General features: G+C 40.1%; 2 pseudogenes; both read left to right on the plus strand.

Moving 5' to 3' along the window:
* Window positions 336-1268, plus strand: OR6F1P (olfactory receptor family 6 subfamily F member 1, pseudogene; annotated as a pseudogene).
* Window positions 7273-17025, plus strand: LOC100146311 (lon protease homolog 2, peroxisomal-like; annotated as a pseudogene).
* Window positions 17026-18374: the final 1349 nt, after the last annotated feature.

The raw sequence follows: 18374 nt of genomic DNA on the forward strand, positions 1-18374 counted from the left end.
AGAACAGTAGGATAAAGGTAGAAAGACTGAAATTGGATCTTGGATCTGCAGTGTAACTGTGGGTACAATCTTTGCATAACTACTAAAATTCTTTGCATGTAAGTCTCTTGAATTGTTAATAGATTAAAATAACATATCTCTCCATTTCATTAAATTAACTGACTTATTAACCACAGAGCTCCAACTACAGAGCAGGTACTCAACAAATGTTAGGCTGCAAGTCTGCATTCAGTTATTGAAGCACTCCCATGAGTCCATTTCTTTTTATTTTTCTAGGACTGTGTAATTGGGTCAAAGGTCTCAGTGTGTGGCCTCTGTTTCCTGATTTATCTCAGTATGTCAATGGGCACAAACAATGAAACTCTCCCCCACGATTTTCTCCTGCTGGGCTTTCCTGGGTCCCAGGCCCTTCAGCTCTTTCTCGTCATGTTTTTTCTGGTGATGTACATCCTCACGGTCAGTGGTAACATGACTATCTTGATGTTAGTGAGTACCTCCCACCAGTTACACACTCCCATGTACTTCTTTCTGAGCAACCTCTCTTTCCTGGAGATTTGGTATACGACAGCTGCAGTCCCCAAAGCCCTAGCCATCCTAGTTGGGGGATGCCAAATCATATCATTTACCAGCTGCCTTTTGCAAATGTACCTTGTTTTTTCATTGGGCTGCACAGAGTACTTTCTCCTGGCAGCCATGGCTTATGACCGCTATCTGGCCATCTGCTATCCTCTTCACTATGGAGTCATCATGAACAGCTTGCTCTCAGCACAGCTGGCCTTGGCCTCCTGGGTCTGTGGTTTCCTGGCCATTGCAGTGCCCACAGCCCTCATCAGCAACCTGACCTTCTGCGGCCCCCACACCATCAACCACTTCTTCTGTGATATTGCACCCTGGATTGCCCTGGCCTGCACCAGCACAAGGGGAGTGGAGCTAGTGGCCTTTGTGATTGCTTTTGTGGTCATCCTGAGTTCATGCCTCATCACCCTGGTCTCCTACATCTACATCATCAGCACTATCCTCAGGATCCCTTCAGCCAGTGGCAGGAGCAAAGCCTTCTCCACGTGCTCCTCACATCTCGCTGTAGTGCTCATCTGGTACGGGTCCACCATATTCCTTCACGTTCGCACTTCTATCAAAGAGGCCTTGGATCTGACCAAAGCTGTGCATGTTCTGAACACTGTGGTGACTCCAGTTCTGAACCCTTTCATCTACACTCTCCGAAACAAGGAAGTAAGAGAAACTCTGCTGAAGAAATGGAAGGGGAAATGAACCGCTTCCTACAAAGCGGATCTCTGCAAATTGTCCCCTTATCTGTACAGAGATTCCAAGTAAGACTATGAAGGAAAAGGGCAAATCTTCCTTGATACAGAAAGAAAAAAAAAACTAAAAGAATCCAACAAAAAAGCTGAACACATTTGCTTTGGCTTCTCATATATGATAGGAATGGGAGTTCTTGATATAAGCAAACAAGATTCTTTTTTAAGAAAAAAATTTGTACACTGGGTTAGGTTTGTCCTTGACATTCATTTATATAAGGAGGTGCACACAGATGATGAGAAAGGTGTTTTACTGAATAAGCTAAATTCTTGTCCCTTTTAAAGATTGTTTTGATACTGTAAGTGAAAATTTTGAGAAATATATTTTTGAAATATGGGGTAAGAGAAATAGAAAAAAGTTAAGTGAATAAAAGGATAACTAAATTCAAAGTTTGCAATTATTTCAACACACTATTTATTAGATAAAATGCAGTGAAAGAGATACATATTAAAGTGGGTTATTTTAATGTGCCACATTTGTTTAACAAGGACAGTGAACAAAGCAATCTAAAAAGCAGGGCATGAAAAATGAACAGTAGATAAACAGGATCCCAGGAGGCTTTGGATAAAGCAATAGACGTCCCTTACATAACAGTTTATTGGCCTTAGAAAGGGAAAGTACTACTGGATTCTGTTAGCAAGTCATAAAGATTGAAATATCCAGTGGCTTCAGTGGAAAAAGAGGATAGGAAAAAATAACTACTATAGTTATTTGATTTTCCTCCAAATGACTTTATCCTTTAGAGAGCAAGACACTTTCCTTTTCAACCACCAACACATGAAAGTTTGATTTCCCTCCATTTATCCATTTTTTGTGGCCATAGGTTAGAAGCAGCAAAGGGGCTCAGCAGGCTGAACCAGTCTGCAGACATACTCTGTCCTCTTCCACACTGGCTCACACACATGCAAAGTGGGCGCTTCTCACAGGGGAAAACTCTGCAGGGCTGAGGAGCAGCCGCCCCTTGGACCCTGTTTGTTTGTACTAGTGGAAATTTCTCCTGAGTTCCTACTCAAAAATGAAGTGAGGGAGGGTAGAATAAGAAGGCTATATTTCTGAAGGAAATAGGAGAAACTATTTCATTGTGAGAGTAATGAATATCGATTTTCAGAAGTTATGCATATGTTGAAAGTCTACCATAGTGAAACAATGTACATCTCCTCTGCTTCTTCTTTTATCTGAGCATAAGGTTCAAAGCCATGAAATTTCTAAGCTTAAAACAACACACAAAAATCACAAGGAAATTTTTGAAGGTGATAGATGCGTTTAGCACTTGGGTGTGGTGACGGTATGATGGGTGTATGCATATGTCCAAGCTAATCAATACACGTATAGTAAATGTGTGCATTTTTTTGTCTATTACTCATACCTCAGCAGAGCTAAAAAATCAAAATAAATTCCTAAGTTTACTTTTCTGAGGATGTATAAAAATCAGAATTTCTAATAAAAGTCAGATTATTAATTTCTGAAGATAAATAGCATTCCTGCTTTGATGGGTGGGCCCACAGCTCTCAAAAGAATCAAGAGCAGTTGCTACTGTCAATCTCAGTGAAAGTTATTTTCAACACCTCACCCCCTTCTGCACACCTCATTATGTCAAAATCAAGGAAATAGTCTTCAGCTTTTAAAATGAATGAGTAAATGAATCAGTTTGACATTACACCTTATTCAAGATTTAATGTTAAGTATAGGAAATAACTGAGCATGAGCAGAATCCCTTCAATAACTCATCTTTTTTCCTATGTTGATAGTAAAAATGACACTCTACTTAAACGTAGTTTGCATGATATATTGTGAAGTAAATATACTTTGCTGGAAAGTTGGTTTAGTTTTATTTCTTCTTTTAATAAATAATTTACAAAAAAATCAGTTTAGGAGATAAAATATATTACTATTTAGAATTATTTTCTGATTGTAAATTACTAGAAGCACAAATATAAAGCCAATGCTAAAGACTTTTTAAGTCCTTTAATTCATTTTGCCAACTTTCTTTTCCAGAAACTAATATTAATGTATAGGACTTCAAGTTTGAGAAGACTGTTTCACCACACCCTAATCTGTTGAAGGATAGTTTTGAGATTCTTATTCAATTTCTTCATGTTCATCTATAAAACTTATTTGGCATCTTTAATTTTTTATCATTTTCATCTTAACTTTCAAAGATTTAACTTTCCAAGAGATGATTTTTTAATGAAGAGCTAAGTGATGAATTTGTGCACAGAGTTTTTTGTTGAGACTGAATATACAAATGGATCAAGGCCAAATCATATATGCCTGTATAACCCTGACCCCAACCTGGGGAGCAAACATCCCAAGAAGCCAAATCACAGCCCCTGCAGCAGTCAGCACAGAACAGTCAGCACTTAGTAACTGCCAGTTTCCGAAACTTTCATTCTGCTTTCAACACAGGACCGCCAGAGAAAGCCACATATGCTCCCTAAACCATCACATAGGATGCCTCCCTTCTACTTAGTGACCTCCAGCTTCTCCATGTCATCAACTTCCAATCAGGGCACACCTGAGCCCTTCCCTCCCTCCCTGTCTTCCCTAACCTCTTCCACCCTCTCCCCTCCCTTTCCCTTCTCTCCTCTTCTTACACGTGCAACAATACTTTCCTGTTGCATTACAGTCTCTGCAATATTTTCAATGTGTGATAGAGCACGTCCTCCCTCATACCTCTTCCTGGTCCATATTTTCCTAGATAAGCTTACATGTTTATTTTTCCATGTAGGATCATTTATCTAACTCAACAGAAAAGCTCAGAATTTTTATTGGTATTTATATTAAATTTATAAAGCAATGGAAGTGACCATTTAATGAGACTTCCTAACTTAGACCATTTGGTCAACTATTTTTAGTTAAAATGTGTAGTGAGATCACTGTAGATTACACATTGTTGTAAGAAATAACACCAAAAGTTCCAGTGTACACTTTACCCAGTTTCTTACAATGATAACATTCTGCAAAACTATAGGACAATATTACAACCAGCTTGTTAGCGTTGATGCAATCCACTATCTTATTCAGATTTCTCCAGTTTTACTTGTACTAATTTGTGTCTGTGTATTTAGTTCTATACAGTTTTATCAGATGTGCAAGTTTGTGTATCCACCACAGCTAAAATAATGACTAGTTTTATCACCACAAGGTTTTCTTGTATTGCCTATTTAAAAAACCCAGGTTTTAATTTTTTAGAGCAGTTTTATGTTTACAGCAAAATTTAATGAAAAATACAGTGTTCTCATATAGTCCCTGCCCCCACATATGTATAACCTTTCTGTTATCAATATCCCTCATAAGAGTAGTATTCTTTTTACAACTGATGAACCTACATAGGCACACCATTATCATTCAAAGTCCATAATTTACATTAAGGTTCACTCTTGGTGTCAAAGGTCACTAGGGTATAACTCTGTGGTCCATTTCTGGATTCTCTTCTCTGTTCCATTGATTTATATAGCTGTCCTACAATGAAAATGACAATCCTGTGATTACAGTATCTACAAGGTAATAATAAATATTGTTAAAGTGTTTACTGCCACATTATTCTTCCTGTCAAAATTGTGTTAGCTACTCTCAGGTATGTGCCTTTCCATAGAAATTTTAGAAAAAGCTTGTCTATGTCTACAAACAATGGTGGAATTTTGATTAGAATATTATTAGACCTATAGATCAATTTGGAGATAATTGAGACCTGTACTCATTATTCTATCCAGGAACATGGTGAGAACTGCAGAATTCTCAGCACACAACAACTCCTTCCAAATTCCTGCACCAGGAAGAGACTCAACCAAACTCTGGTGTGGCTTCTAGCAGCATAAGGCTGTGTAACTGGAATGACTCCAGCCCGCCATTAAAATGCCTTCCTAAGAGAGCTCAAAGCTGACAGAAAAATTTGCTATTTATTTTAGTCAACACCCAATGATTGGCTCTGACTCCCCTTCTTAGAGTATTTACTAAAAACAGCTTACAATTGTGAATATGTATCTCTCACAGTTCTCTAAAGGACCTAAGAGCCACTCCTTTGAAATACGATCTTTAAGACAGATAGAGCCTCTTTTCTCTTAACCTCTCAGTGAGGATAGAATCCTAATTTTGACAACTGCCAACTAACAAACACAGCGGGTCTAATCACAGTTACACTGACCACTTTGAACTTTTTCACTTCTTTGACTCTACTGAGCCCATGAACTCCCCTCTGTCATTCCCCCTTGAAAATTCCAAAATTGCCTCTGTACAAATTTGAATGCAGCTCCTCTGTCAGCAGTTACTAAATAAAATCTGTTTTCACCACTTTAACTATTTTTTGCTGTTTGTCTTTGACAACAGTATGTCTCAATTTAATTGCATCTTCTTTAATTACCTTAATCAGTATTTTATAATTTTCAACATCAGATCCTGGACATATTTTACTGAGTATATACCTGAATATTTCATGTTCTTTGGAGTGATTTTAAATAATACAGAATTTTTAAGTATATCATTTGTAGGTTCATTGTTAATAAAGAGAAATAAGATTGTCTTTTGTGTGTTGATCTTGTACTTGGTGATCTTTTCGTACTCATGTATTAGTTCTGATTTTTTTGGTAGATTCCCAGGGGTTGTTTTACACAGACAACAATGAAACTATGAATGGCTGTATATTTTCCTTTTCAAACTATATGGCTTTTATTTCTTTTACTTCTGTTATTGCCAGAACCTCCAGTATTTTGCTGACTAAGAATAGTGAAAGCAGTCTTCCTTTCTTTGTTCCTTATTATGGGGAAAAGCGTTTAGTCTTTCACTGTTAAGTATGAAGTCAACTGTACATTTTTTGTAGATGATCTTCAACAAGTGAAAGTAATTTCCATCTATTTCAAACTTGCTAGAAAATTCTATGACAAACAGGAGTTGAATTTTATCAAATGTTTTCTCTACATCTCTTGCTTATTAACAAGTGTTGACCTTAAACCAATAGACAGCCAGTTATTTCTCTGGCAAAAATTGGTTTATTTGGGATTAGCAAAGAATAGCAATTTGGCGTATGTAACCATGGCAAGCCATGTAGGAGTGTCCAGCAAGAAAGAGAGGAGAAGCTCTTTTATATCAGAGTGGAGAAAACTGGGAGGGCTATTGTAAACAGTCTTGAGGGCAGTGGCTTTTCATCGGCAGAGTTGTGACGGACTCTCCTTGGCTTAGTTTCTTACTGTTCAGGAAAAGAAAGTCTTTATTCTTCCTGTTGTTCTGTGCTATTGACGAAGGGCATGAGAACTCCCTCTATTAGCCTTCCAACACTATTTCAATTAGGTTTCCATTTATTAACTTTCACATGTCCCCATTTTGATTGAGATCTTTCTCTGAAAGCATTGTTGATCTGCAGTCAGATTTTTCCAGTGTCAGTAGCCTCTTGTCCCTCGACGCCAAGAAGGACCTTGTCTAGGGGTCATGTCCCAGGTTGGAGGAAAAATGCACAGATTGGAAACCTATTGTGGCCACATTTGAGTAACAAGGAGTGGGAGGAGGGAGAACTCTCTGGCACTTTTTACCTAAAGTTTATGTTGCCAAGATCATAGGCATTGGAGATGACCTGAAGTGCCGTGACATCATCAAAGGTTTGGCAGACAAACTTCCAACAGACCTGGTCCAGACACTTTGGAAAACTTTCTCATCAGATACTGTCTGCTTCAATTCTGGGAAATCTTTACTTTCAGGTCACCAGATGATGTGCAGTTCCAGCCAGGGTTTTGTGCTTTCTTTAGGTGTGTCACATGAATCCAAGAGTCTATTATCTTGAGTTTCATGGCAAAAAGGTTGGCTAGCTCCAGGGTCCTGCACTGCACCCCCCGCAGGGAAAGCCTCTGCTCGCCATTAGCAGGGAGGGCTCCTCCCAGGAACCAGTACAAAGGGAAGCTCCCGGTGAGCGGATTCCCCAGCACGGCACTAGACCACCAGCTGCTGCTGGGCCCACAGTCTCCAGCCATGCACAGGTAGGTGCAGGGGGCACCCGAACTTCCTATGGACGTGCTTGAGGATGGGGTTGGAGCTCCAGTGCCTGGATCTGTGGCCTGGGGGGAGGCTCTGGGGTCCCACAACCCCCCAGCAGGGAAAGCCTCTGCTCACCATTAGCAGGGAGGCCACACCCAGAAACCAGAACAAAGGGAAGCTCCCAAGAAGCAGATTCCCACAACACGGCACCAGCCAGCCAGCTGCTGCTGAGCCTGCAGTCTCCGGCCATACACTGGTCGGTGCAGGGGGCGCCCAGACTTCCCGTGGACATGCTTGGGGACTGGGTGGAGCTCCAGTGCCCAGCTCGACAGCCCAGGGGGAGGCTCCAGGGTCCCACACACCCCAGCAGGGAAAGCCTCTGCTCGCCATTGGCAGGGAGGCCCCGCCCAGCATTCAGAACACCAGGAAGCTCCCTAGAGCAGAATTCCCCACAAGGCAGCAGCTTGCCAGCCACCGCCAGGCCTACAGACTCTGGCCATGTCCCACATGAGCCAAGGGGCTCCCAGAGATCCCATGAGAGTGGTGTGGGGCAGAGAGGAGCTCCAGTGAAATGGCTACGTGGTCCAGGGGGGAACTCCAGGTTCCTACAGCAGCCTCAACGAAAGCCTCTGCAGAGCACTAGTGGAGAGGTCCCAACTGGCAATCACAAGGCAGGAAGGCCCTGGGGCAAAAGTAGCACAGCTAGGTGAGCTAAGGACAGACTGCAGAAGTTACTCATAGCTCTGCTGGGACGTGTAGGGGACAAGTGTGATCTTGTGGGCTCTGTCAGTGACAAAGCTGCGATTATAGATGATCCTGCTCCTTGCTGCTGGGAAAGCCCATAACACCACTGCAGACCACAAGGAGGGAGCGCATCTAAGTGGGCTGCAACAGTAGGCACCAGAAGCCTGAGGCCCCCTTATGATTGCTCCCACAACCAACGAGGGACCCCACAGGACAACTGTGACTAGAAGGAGGGGTCCAGGCCCAGTCAGTAACAGCTGACAGGGTTCCTGACTGGTGCAATCTAAACAGCTGCTCCCCCCCACACACCAGTCGCAACAAGTGGAAGCAGTGACTAAACTCTATCTCTATATGGAGGCACAAATCCATGCCATCAAGCAGTATGAAAAAATATATTAAATCTCCAGAACAGAAGAAAAATGATAAGCACTCAGAAAACAATCCCAAAGACAATGAAATCTATAACCTAAATGATGATGATTTCAAAACTGCCATTATGAAAAAACTCAACGACCTAAAAGAGAATTCAGACAGACAACTCAATGAGTTCAGGCACTATGTCACAAGAGAGCTTGACACTATAAAGAAGAACCAATTAGAAATACTGGAGATGAAGAACACAACAGAGGAGATTAAGAAAAATCTGGACTCTCTGAACAGTAGGGCCGATAATTTGGAGGACAGAATTAGCAATTTGGAGGATAGGAATATAGAAATGCTGCAGACAGAGGAGGAGCGAGAACTAAGACTAAAAAGAAATGAAGACACTCTCCGAGAATTATCCAACTCAATTAGGAGACGCAACATAAGGATTATAGGGATAACAGAGGGAGAAGAGAAGGAGAAGGGGGCAGAAGGCCTGCTCAAAGAAATAATAGCTGAGAACTTTCCAAATTTGGGAAGAGAAGTGGAACTTCACGTGACAGAAGCCAAAAGATCTCCAAACTTTATTAACGCAAGAAGACCAACCCCAAGGCATATAGTAGTGAAACTAGCAAAAGTCAACAACAAAGAGAAAATACTAAGAGCAGCCAGGCAGAAGAAAATAACTTACAAAGGAAACGCCATAAGGCTATCAGCAGATTTCTCAGGAGAAACCTTACAGGCTAAAAGAGATTGGAATGAAATATTCAAAACTCTGAAGGAGAAAAACCTGTAGCCAAGAATACTCTACCCAGCAAAAATAGCCTTCAAATATGATGGAGAAATAAAAACTTTCCCAGATAAACAAAAGTTAAGGGAGTTCATCGCCACAAAACCACCTCTTCAAGAAATGTTCAGGAAGAGCCTCATTCCTGAAAAATCAAAAAAAGGAAAGGGGTTACAAAATCCAGAGCAAAGGAGATAAGCAGAAGGACAATAACACAAAGTAACAGCTCTCCATCAGGACAAAATGCAAAAGAACCGGAAAACAAGTGAAAAAATGGCAACAGTAGGCCCCCACGTTTCAATAATCACTCTAAATGTGAATGGATTGAACTCTCCAATCAAAAGGCACAGAGTGGCAGGATGGATCAAAGAACAAGATCCAACAATATGCAGCCTCCAGGATACACACCTCAGTCCCAAAGAAAACACAGACTCAAAGTGAAGGGATGGAAGACAATACTCCAAGCTAATAATGAACAAAAGAAAGCAGGTGTTGCCATACTTATATCAGACCAAGTAGACTTCAAAGCAAAACAGATAAAGAAAGACAAAGAGGGGCAGTATATAATGATAAAAGTGACGCTCCACCAAGATGACATAACACTTATAAATATATACGCACCTAACAGAGGAGCACGAAAATTCGTAAAGAAACTATTAACAAATCTAAAAGGAGACATCAACAGCAATACAATAATAGTAGGGGGCCTCAACACCCCATTAACACCAATGGACAGACCATCCAGACAGAAAATCAACAAGGAAATTATAGAATTAAATGAAAATTAGATCAGATGGACCTAATAGATATATATAGGACACTTCATCCAAAAACAGCAGGTTACACGCTCTTCTCAAACGCGCATGGAACATTCTCAAGGATAGACCATATCTTGGGAAACAAAGCAAGCATCAATAAGTTCAAGAGGATTGAAATAATATCAAGCATCTTTTCTGATCATAATGCTATGAAAATAGAAATCAACTACAAGAATAAAGCTGGGAAAGGGCCAAAAATGTGGAGAATAAACAATATGCTACTGAACAAACAATGGATTATTGAAGAAATTAAAGAAGAAATCAAATATTATCTGGAGACAAATGAAAATGAAAACACACTGTACCAAATTATTTGGGACACAGCAAAGGCAGTCCTAAGAGGGAAATTCATTGCAATACAGGCTCACCTCAATAAGCAAGAAAAATTTTACATAAAAAACCTCAAAGGACACCTAACGGAATTAGAAAAAGATGAGCAAACAAAGCCAAAGTCAGTAGAAGGAGGGAAATAATAAAAATTAGAGCAGAAGTAAATGATATTGAAACAAAAAAGACAGTAGAAAGGATCAATGAAACAAAGAGTTGGTTCTTCAAAAAAATTAACAAAATCGAAAAACCCTTAGCCAGACTCACTAAAAAAAAAGAAAGAGAGGTCTCAAATAAACAAAATTAGAAACGAGAGAGGAGAAATCACAACAGATACAGAAGAAATACAAAGGATCCTAAGAGAATACTATGAAAAACTATATGCCAACAAACTTAACAACCTAGAAGGAATGGATAAATTTCTAGACTCATACAACCTCCCCAAACTGAATCAGGAAGAAATAGAGAATCTGAAGAGACCAATCACAAGTAAAGAAATAGAAACAGTAATCAAAAACCTCCCCAAAAATAAGAGTCCAGGACCAGACGGCTTCTCTGGAGAATTCTACCAAACATTCAAGGAAGATTTAATACCTATCCTGCTCAAACTATTCCAGAAAATTGAGGAAGATGGAGCACTCCCTAATACATTCTATGAAGCCAACATCACCCTGATCCCCAAAACTGACAAGGACAACACAAAGAAGGAAAACTACAGGCCAATATCACTGATGAACATAGATGCAAAAATCCTCAACAAAATTTTGGCAAACCGAATACAGCAATTCATCAAAAAGATTATACACCATGATCAAGTGGGATTTATACCAGGGACACAGGGATGGTTCAACATCTGCAAGTCAATCAACGTGATTCACTACATCAACAAAATGAGAAATAAAAGCCACATGATCATCTCAATAGATGCAGAGAAAGCATTCGACAAGATCCAACATCCTTTATGATAAAAACCCTCAATAAAATAGGTATAGAAGGAAAGTACCTCAACATAATAAGGCCATATATGACAAACCCACAGACAACATCATCCTCCACAGACAAAAACTGAAACCCATCTCTCTCAGAACAGGAACAACACAAGGGTGCCCACTTTCACCACTCTTATTCAACATAGTACTGGAGGTTTTGGCCGGAGCAATTCGGCAGGAAAAAGAAATAGAAGGAATCTAAATAGGCAACGAAGAAGTAAAACTCTCGCTGTTTGCAGACGACATGATCTTATATATAGAAAACCCCAAAGAATCCATAGAAAAGCTATTAGAAACAGAAAACCCCAAAGAATCCATAGAAAAACTATTAGAAACAATCAACAACTACAGCAAAGTTGCAGGGTATAAAATCAACATAAATCAGTAGCATTTCTATATGCTAACAATGAACTAACAGAGAAAGGTCTCAAGAACTCAATCCCATTCACAATCGCAACAAAAAGAATAAAATACCTTGGGATAAATTTAACCAAGGAAGTGAAAGATCTATACAACGAAAACTACAAGACTTTCTTGAAAGAAATAGGCGATGACATAAAGAGACGGACAGACATTCCATGCACATGGATTGGAAGAATAAACATAGTTAAAATGTCCGTTCTACCTAAAGCAATCTACAGATTCAACGCTATCCCAATCAGAATTCCACTGTCATTCTTTACAGAAATTGAACAAAGAATCCTAAAATTCATATGGGGCAACAAAAGACCCCGAATTGCTAAAGCAATCCTGAGAAAGAAGAACAAAGCTGGAGGCATCACAATCCCTGACTTCAAAACATACTACAAAGCCACAGTAATCAAAACAGCATGGTACTGGTACAAAAACAGATGCACAGATCAATGGAACAGAATTGAAAGCCCAGAAATAAAACCACACATCTATGGACAGCTAATCTTTGACAAAGGAGCTGAGGGCCTACAATGGAGGGAAGAAAGTCTCTTCAACAAATGGTGCTGGGAAAACTGCACAGCCACATGTAAAAGAATGAAAATCAACCATTCTTTTTCACCATTTACTAAAATAAACTCAAAATGGATCAAAGACCTAAAGATTAGGCCTGAAACAATAAGTCTTCTAGAAGAGAATATCGGCAGTACACTCTTTGACATCAGCTTCAAAAGAATCTTTTCGGACACCATAATCTCTCACATGAGGGAAACAATAGAAAGAATAAACAAATAGGACTTCATCAGGCTAAAGAGCTTCTTCAAGGCAAGGGAAAACAGGATTGAAACACAAAAACAGCCCACTAATTGGGAAAAAATATTCACAAGTTATTTATCTGACAAAGGGTTAATCTCCATAATATACAAAGAACTCACACAACTCAACAATAAAAAATCAAACAATCTAATTAGAAAATGGGCAGGGGACATGAACAGACATTTCTCCAAAGAAGATATACAGATGGCCAATAGACACATGAAAAGATGCTCATCATCACTAATCATCAGGGAAATGCAAATAAAAACTACACTAAGATATCACCTTACACCTGTTAGAATGGCAAAAATATCCAAAAGCAAGAGTGACAAACGTTGGAGAGGCTGTGGAGAAAAAGGAACTCTCATACACTGTTGGTGGGAATGCAAACTGATGCAGCCACTATGGAAAACAGTATGGAGATTCCTCAATAAGTTAAGAATAGAAATACCTTATGACCCAGCCATCCCACTACTGGGTATCTATCCTAAGAACCTGAAATCAGCAATTCCAAAAGTCCCATGCACCCCTATGTTCATCACAGCATTATTCACAATAGCCAAGTCATGGAACCAACCTAAGTGCCCAGCAACTGATGATTGGATAAAGAAGATATGGTATATATATACAATGGAATACTACTCAACCACAAAAAAAGGACAAAGTCGTCCCTTTCACAACAACATGGATGGACCTTGAGGGTATTATGTTGAGTAAAATAAGCCAGACAGAGAAAGACAAACTCTGTATGATTCCACTCATAGGTAGTAGTTAACATATGGACAAAGAGAACTGATGGGTGGTTACCAGGGGAAAGGAGGGGTGGGGGGAGGGCACTAGGGGTGAAGTGGTGTACCTACAACATGACTAATAATGATGTACAACTGTAGTTTCACAAGGTTGTTAACTATCATAACCTTAATAAAAGAAAAAAAATTGCTAAGCAAAAAAAAAAAAGGTTGGCTAGCAGCACCTGATCAAGATACTTGGTTGAGTTTTGTTAGTTTGAAATTTTTGATAAATTGTTCCTTGTTTTCAAGTTGTTAAATTTATGATAAGTAGCTGTTTATATTATTTTCAATGGCTGAAGAACCTGTAGTGATCTATCCCACTGGTATGTCTCAGAACTTTGGGGGTGAAGAGGCTTCCCCAAAGCTCCTTGTGGCAGAATCCTGTTTGCTGGTGGCCCCGAACAACTTGAGTGTATCTGGGTTGGGGAGGAGACAGAGACTTCCCAGAACAAGTTGTTTCTTCTCGAAGGAATGCAGAACATGACCAAAATATCTTGCTTTGACATATAAATTATTTTGAGCTAAAAGCAATTGAGAACCAGCAGATGTAGGTAAAGCTCTTGATTTCCCCACTTAACTGCTTTAAATGAAGTATAAACTTCCTTTTTTGGAAGAAAATTTTATGTTTATAAGGGAAATTTCCGTTACTAAAGGTATCTGTACTAGAACGAGAACTACTCTTAGAAAAAAAAAATTTTTGAGGAAGACTAGCCCTGAGCTAACATCCACGCCCATCTTCCTCTACTTTATACGTGAGATGCCTGCCACAGCATGGCTTGATAAGTGGTATGTAGGTCCACACCTGGGATCCGAACCCAACCCCAGGCTGCTGAAGCAGAATGTGCTAACTTAACCACTGTGCCACCAGGCCAGCCCTTAGAGAATTCTTTTAACTGAGAGACTTATCTGCATAACAAGGCAACCTCTATTTATTACACATTTTCTCCCCTCATCTTCCCATACTTTTTCTTCAGCCAGCTCCTGCTGCTGCTCACCCAGAGGGCTTCCTGCTTCGAAGCTCCCCCATGTGCACTCAGTGTGGACTGGACCTGCAACCTGCAGCTGGTATGGAGCTGCCTGCTCAAGGGTTGCAGAGCACCATCCTAAGTCTCATCCCCAACATGACCTCCCTGGCCGCAGTACTCAGGATCTGCCACCACTGCACAGGATTAGGACAGCTGCACTGATGGTTCAGGATGTGGGCAGTACCTAGCCCAATTCCCACTCACCTTTGTTGACCATATACCATGTGCTATTTGCAGATGGTACAGATTTAAAAGAGAAGTCATATCCTGTTGTTAAAGTGGAATTGTAGGACCGACGTGAGGAATTTTCCAACACCTGTAAATGTAAAGAGGAGCTAGGAGAATTATCAGAACAATTTTCCAAAAATGAAGTACTATTGATTGAAATGTTGGATATACATGTCCCCGCTGTTGCTAAATTGAGATGTCTTTTATAGATCTCCTAAGGAAGATTTACCAGACATTCTAACTTCATTTATCCAAACAAGCAACAAAAAAATCTCCAAATTTTAGATACTGTGAGTCTGGAGTAAATGTCCAAGATGATGATACCACTGCTTGTCAAACAAATTGAAAAATTGAAATTGCTTCAAAAAACCCAGAAAACTTGGGGCTGGCCAGGTGACACGGTGGTTAAGTTTGCATGTTCTGCTTCAGTGGCCCGGGGTTCCCCAGCTCAGATCACAGGCACGGACCTCCGCACTGCTTATCAAGCCATGCTGTGGTAGGTGTCCCACATATAAAGTAGAGGAAGATGGGCATGGATGTTAGCTCAGGGCCAATCTTCCTCAGTCAAAATAGGAGAATTTGTGGCAGATGTAAGCTGAGGGCTAATTTTCCTCAAATAATAATAAACCAGAAAATTCAAAAAAGATTATGATAAATGCATTATATGAATATGCCTTCATGGGAAGATTTCACACCCCCTAGGTACTTTAAAAGATGAGGATGAGGAAGAAGATAATCATGATATTGTCATGCTAGGAAAAAAAAAGAGCTTCCAATATGTCAGAAGAAGCCCATAAGGTCTGTGTCAAAACGATAAAAAGCTAAAAAAATGCTGCAAACAATGCCAGAATATGCTCAGATTAGAAATTATTTAGAATTTGCGGTGTAGCTTTCTGGAACAAAAGTACAAGTGACCATACAGACATAGAGGAAGCCCAAATTCTTCTGGATAATAACAATTTTGCCTTAAGAAATTGAAGAAAAGAATGTTGGAATATTAGGCTGTCAAACAGCTGAAAACCAATCTGAAGGGCCCATTCTTTGCTTTGCTGACCCTCCTAGAGTTGGTAAAACAATGTGGGAAGTCTGTGGCCAAGACTCTGGATCGAGACTTCTGCAAGATTGTATTTGGATGAGAATTTGAATAGTCTGACGTTTGAGGACAGGCACATCTCTGTGGGCAGTATGCCTGGTCATATTATCAATGACTTGAACACCGTTGAGGTTAACAATCTGGTGTTTCTATTAGATGAGGTTGACACATTAGAAAAAATGTGTCAAGGTGATCCTGCATCAGCTCTGCTTGAGGTATTGGATCATGAACAAAACCATAACTTTACAAATCATTATCTAAATGTGGCCTTTAACCTCTCCCAAGATTTTTAAATAACTATTGCCAATACCACTGCTACTCCACCAGTTTACTTGGACAGAATGAGGGCTTTCAGGTGCCAGGGTATACACAAGAGAAGATAGGCTGCCAACAAGCACTTGATCCCAAAGCAACTGGAACAGCATGGGCTGAGTCCTCAGCAGATTCAGATCTCTCAGGTTACTCCTCTTCACATCCAGGTGTACCAGAGAGGCAGGGCGTCATTCTCTGGATAGATAGTTTGGGGCTGGATAGAGAGCTGTTGCTGTGAAGGTGGGAAAAGGACAAGATAAGGAAACCAAGTTGGACCATTTTGATGTGAATGAGAAAGAAGTTTACAGAGAAAACATCTTAGAAGATGGAAAATCTGAATCTATCAGTGACAAGACTTACTTGGCCCTACCACCTGAAATGCCAATTTTGATTAATTTTTATGCTCCAAAAGATATCTGTGGGCTCCAGATATATAAAATGGACATTTGAGTCAACTGGGAGTGGCAATAGGTTTGGTTTGGACTCCCTTAGGTGGAGAAATCATTTTTGTGGAGGCTCGTTGAATGGATGGTGAACGTTGTTTAACTCTGACTGGTCAGCTGGGGGATATCATGAGGGAGTCTGCCCATCTCGCTATTTGCAGGCTCTGCAGCAATGCAAAGAAATACCATCTGACCTGTGCTTCTGGAAGTTTTGATCTCAGCAACACAGACATCCATCTGCACTTTCCAGCTGAAGCTGTCACAAAAGATGGACCCCATGCTGGAGATATCACAGTGACTTGTCTTGTCTTACCTTTCAGTGGGCTGTTCTTACATTCAAATGTAGTCATGATGGGAGAAATTACAGAGAGGTCTTAATCTTCCATGAGTTAAAGCAAACGTGCTGGCAGCACACAGAGCAGGATTGAAATGAATCATCATTTCTTAAAAGAATGAAAAAGACCTTGAAGAAATCCCAGACAATGTATGATAGGATTGAAGTTCTGCCACAGCAAACTGGCTGGATGAAGTTCTTAATGCAGCTTTTGATTCTGTCTTTACTGTCAAGACCTACCTGGTCTCTTAAATAGCATTTTGTAGGCCCAAATCTCAACTATTCAGAATTTTAAGTTATTTAGTGCCAATAGTACTGACAAAATTGATTTTACGCACAGCAGTAGGGGTAAGTAAACTGTGTCTAATTTGTGAAGATAATCACAATAGCGTTTATGAACCTCATTCAAGTGGTGGATAGTGTTTATTAGAGAAATATTAATTTAATAAATTGTTAAAAGTTGAAAAAAATCTGAATTATCTGGCCACCTTCTTGAGTCTTGTATTTTATGAAATTCAAGCCATAGTTAAATTTTGATGTCACCAATTTATTTTCTTTTGTTAATTTGTCTCAGATAAACTTAATCCTCAGACTAGCTGTAGAATCTAAAAGCCTAGGAGGAAGTCATTTTCTCCCTCCAGTGGGCAAAGTCCCTCTTGCTGCTGCTTCCCAGCAGGCTTTGAACCTTCAGATGAGGGAGGAAAGTCTCATGTGTGACAGGGAAGGAAAATCTTATCTTAGTTTATTTTGTCAGTGACATTCCCAAAGACCCCCTTGCCAGTGCTGCTGTACTAATTTGGAATGGTTCCTAAGACTCATTACATCTGGTGGAGGACAAGTCTACCTGGGCTGTGTTCTGTTCATCAACTGAGGATCTGAAAATACTGGATTTGAGTTGGGGGGGAGGCGGGCTAAGAAACCTTGTCACTGAGTTGTTCCTCCAGTCCTGAAGTCCCAAGTCAGTTTGCCTTCTTCTTACCACCTTTCAGAGTTCTCATTAAATTTCCTCTTTTGTAGTTGTCCAGGTTTTATGGTTGTACTTAGCAGAGATGACCATCCTGTCTCTGTGTTTCTTATGCATTTTACAGGTAGTTTTGTACTTTTCTTCACAGAAGTCCAGGTCATTTCTTGGTAAGCTTTTTTCTTTTAATCTTTCTTTATTTCTATTGTAAATAAGGTTTACTCATCTATTCTATGCTGTGGCTACTGTTTGTTACATGAATGCTACTGACTTTTGCACATTAGTTTGACATCCTTCTACCTCATTGGATATTTTAACTGTTGGCATTAGTTTTAACGTTGATTCTCTATGGTTTACCATGTTTAATATCACATCATTTTTAAATGGAGCACGTATAGGAGAGTTCACCAGCCGATGGGAAGCAGGCCTGTCATAAGGCATCACACACAGTTCACACCTCCCTCTGTTTCCTTCAGTTGTCCTCTGTGGTGTTTTCACACCCTTCAAGTGAAGGCTGAGCAGTTGCTGTATACAGCTCATTCTTTCATGGAAGAGGGGCACAGTCAGTTACTTCTTGATCCAAGGGGGCCACGTTTGTATGGAAAAGGGAGAGCCCTCCACTAAGTCCCTGGGGGATGGGAGGGAAGGGGTCTG

Source organism: Equus caballus, chromosome 31 (genome assembly GCF_041296265.1).
Source record: "Equus caballus isolate H_3958 breed thoroughbred chromosome 31, TB-T2T, whole genome shotgun sequence".
In the NCBI taxonomy this organism is placed as follows: Eukaryota; Metazoa; Chordata; class Mammalia; order Perissodactyla; family Equidae; genus Equus; species Equus caballus.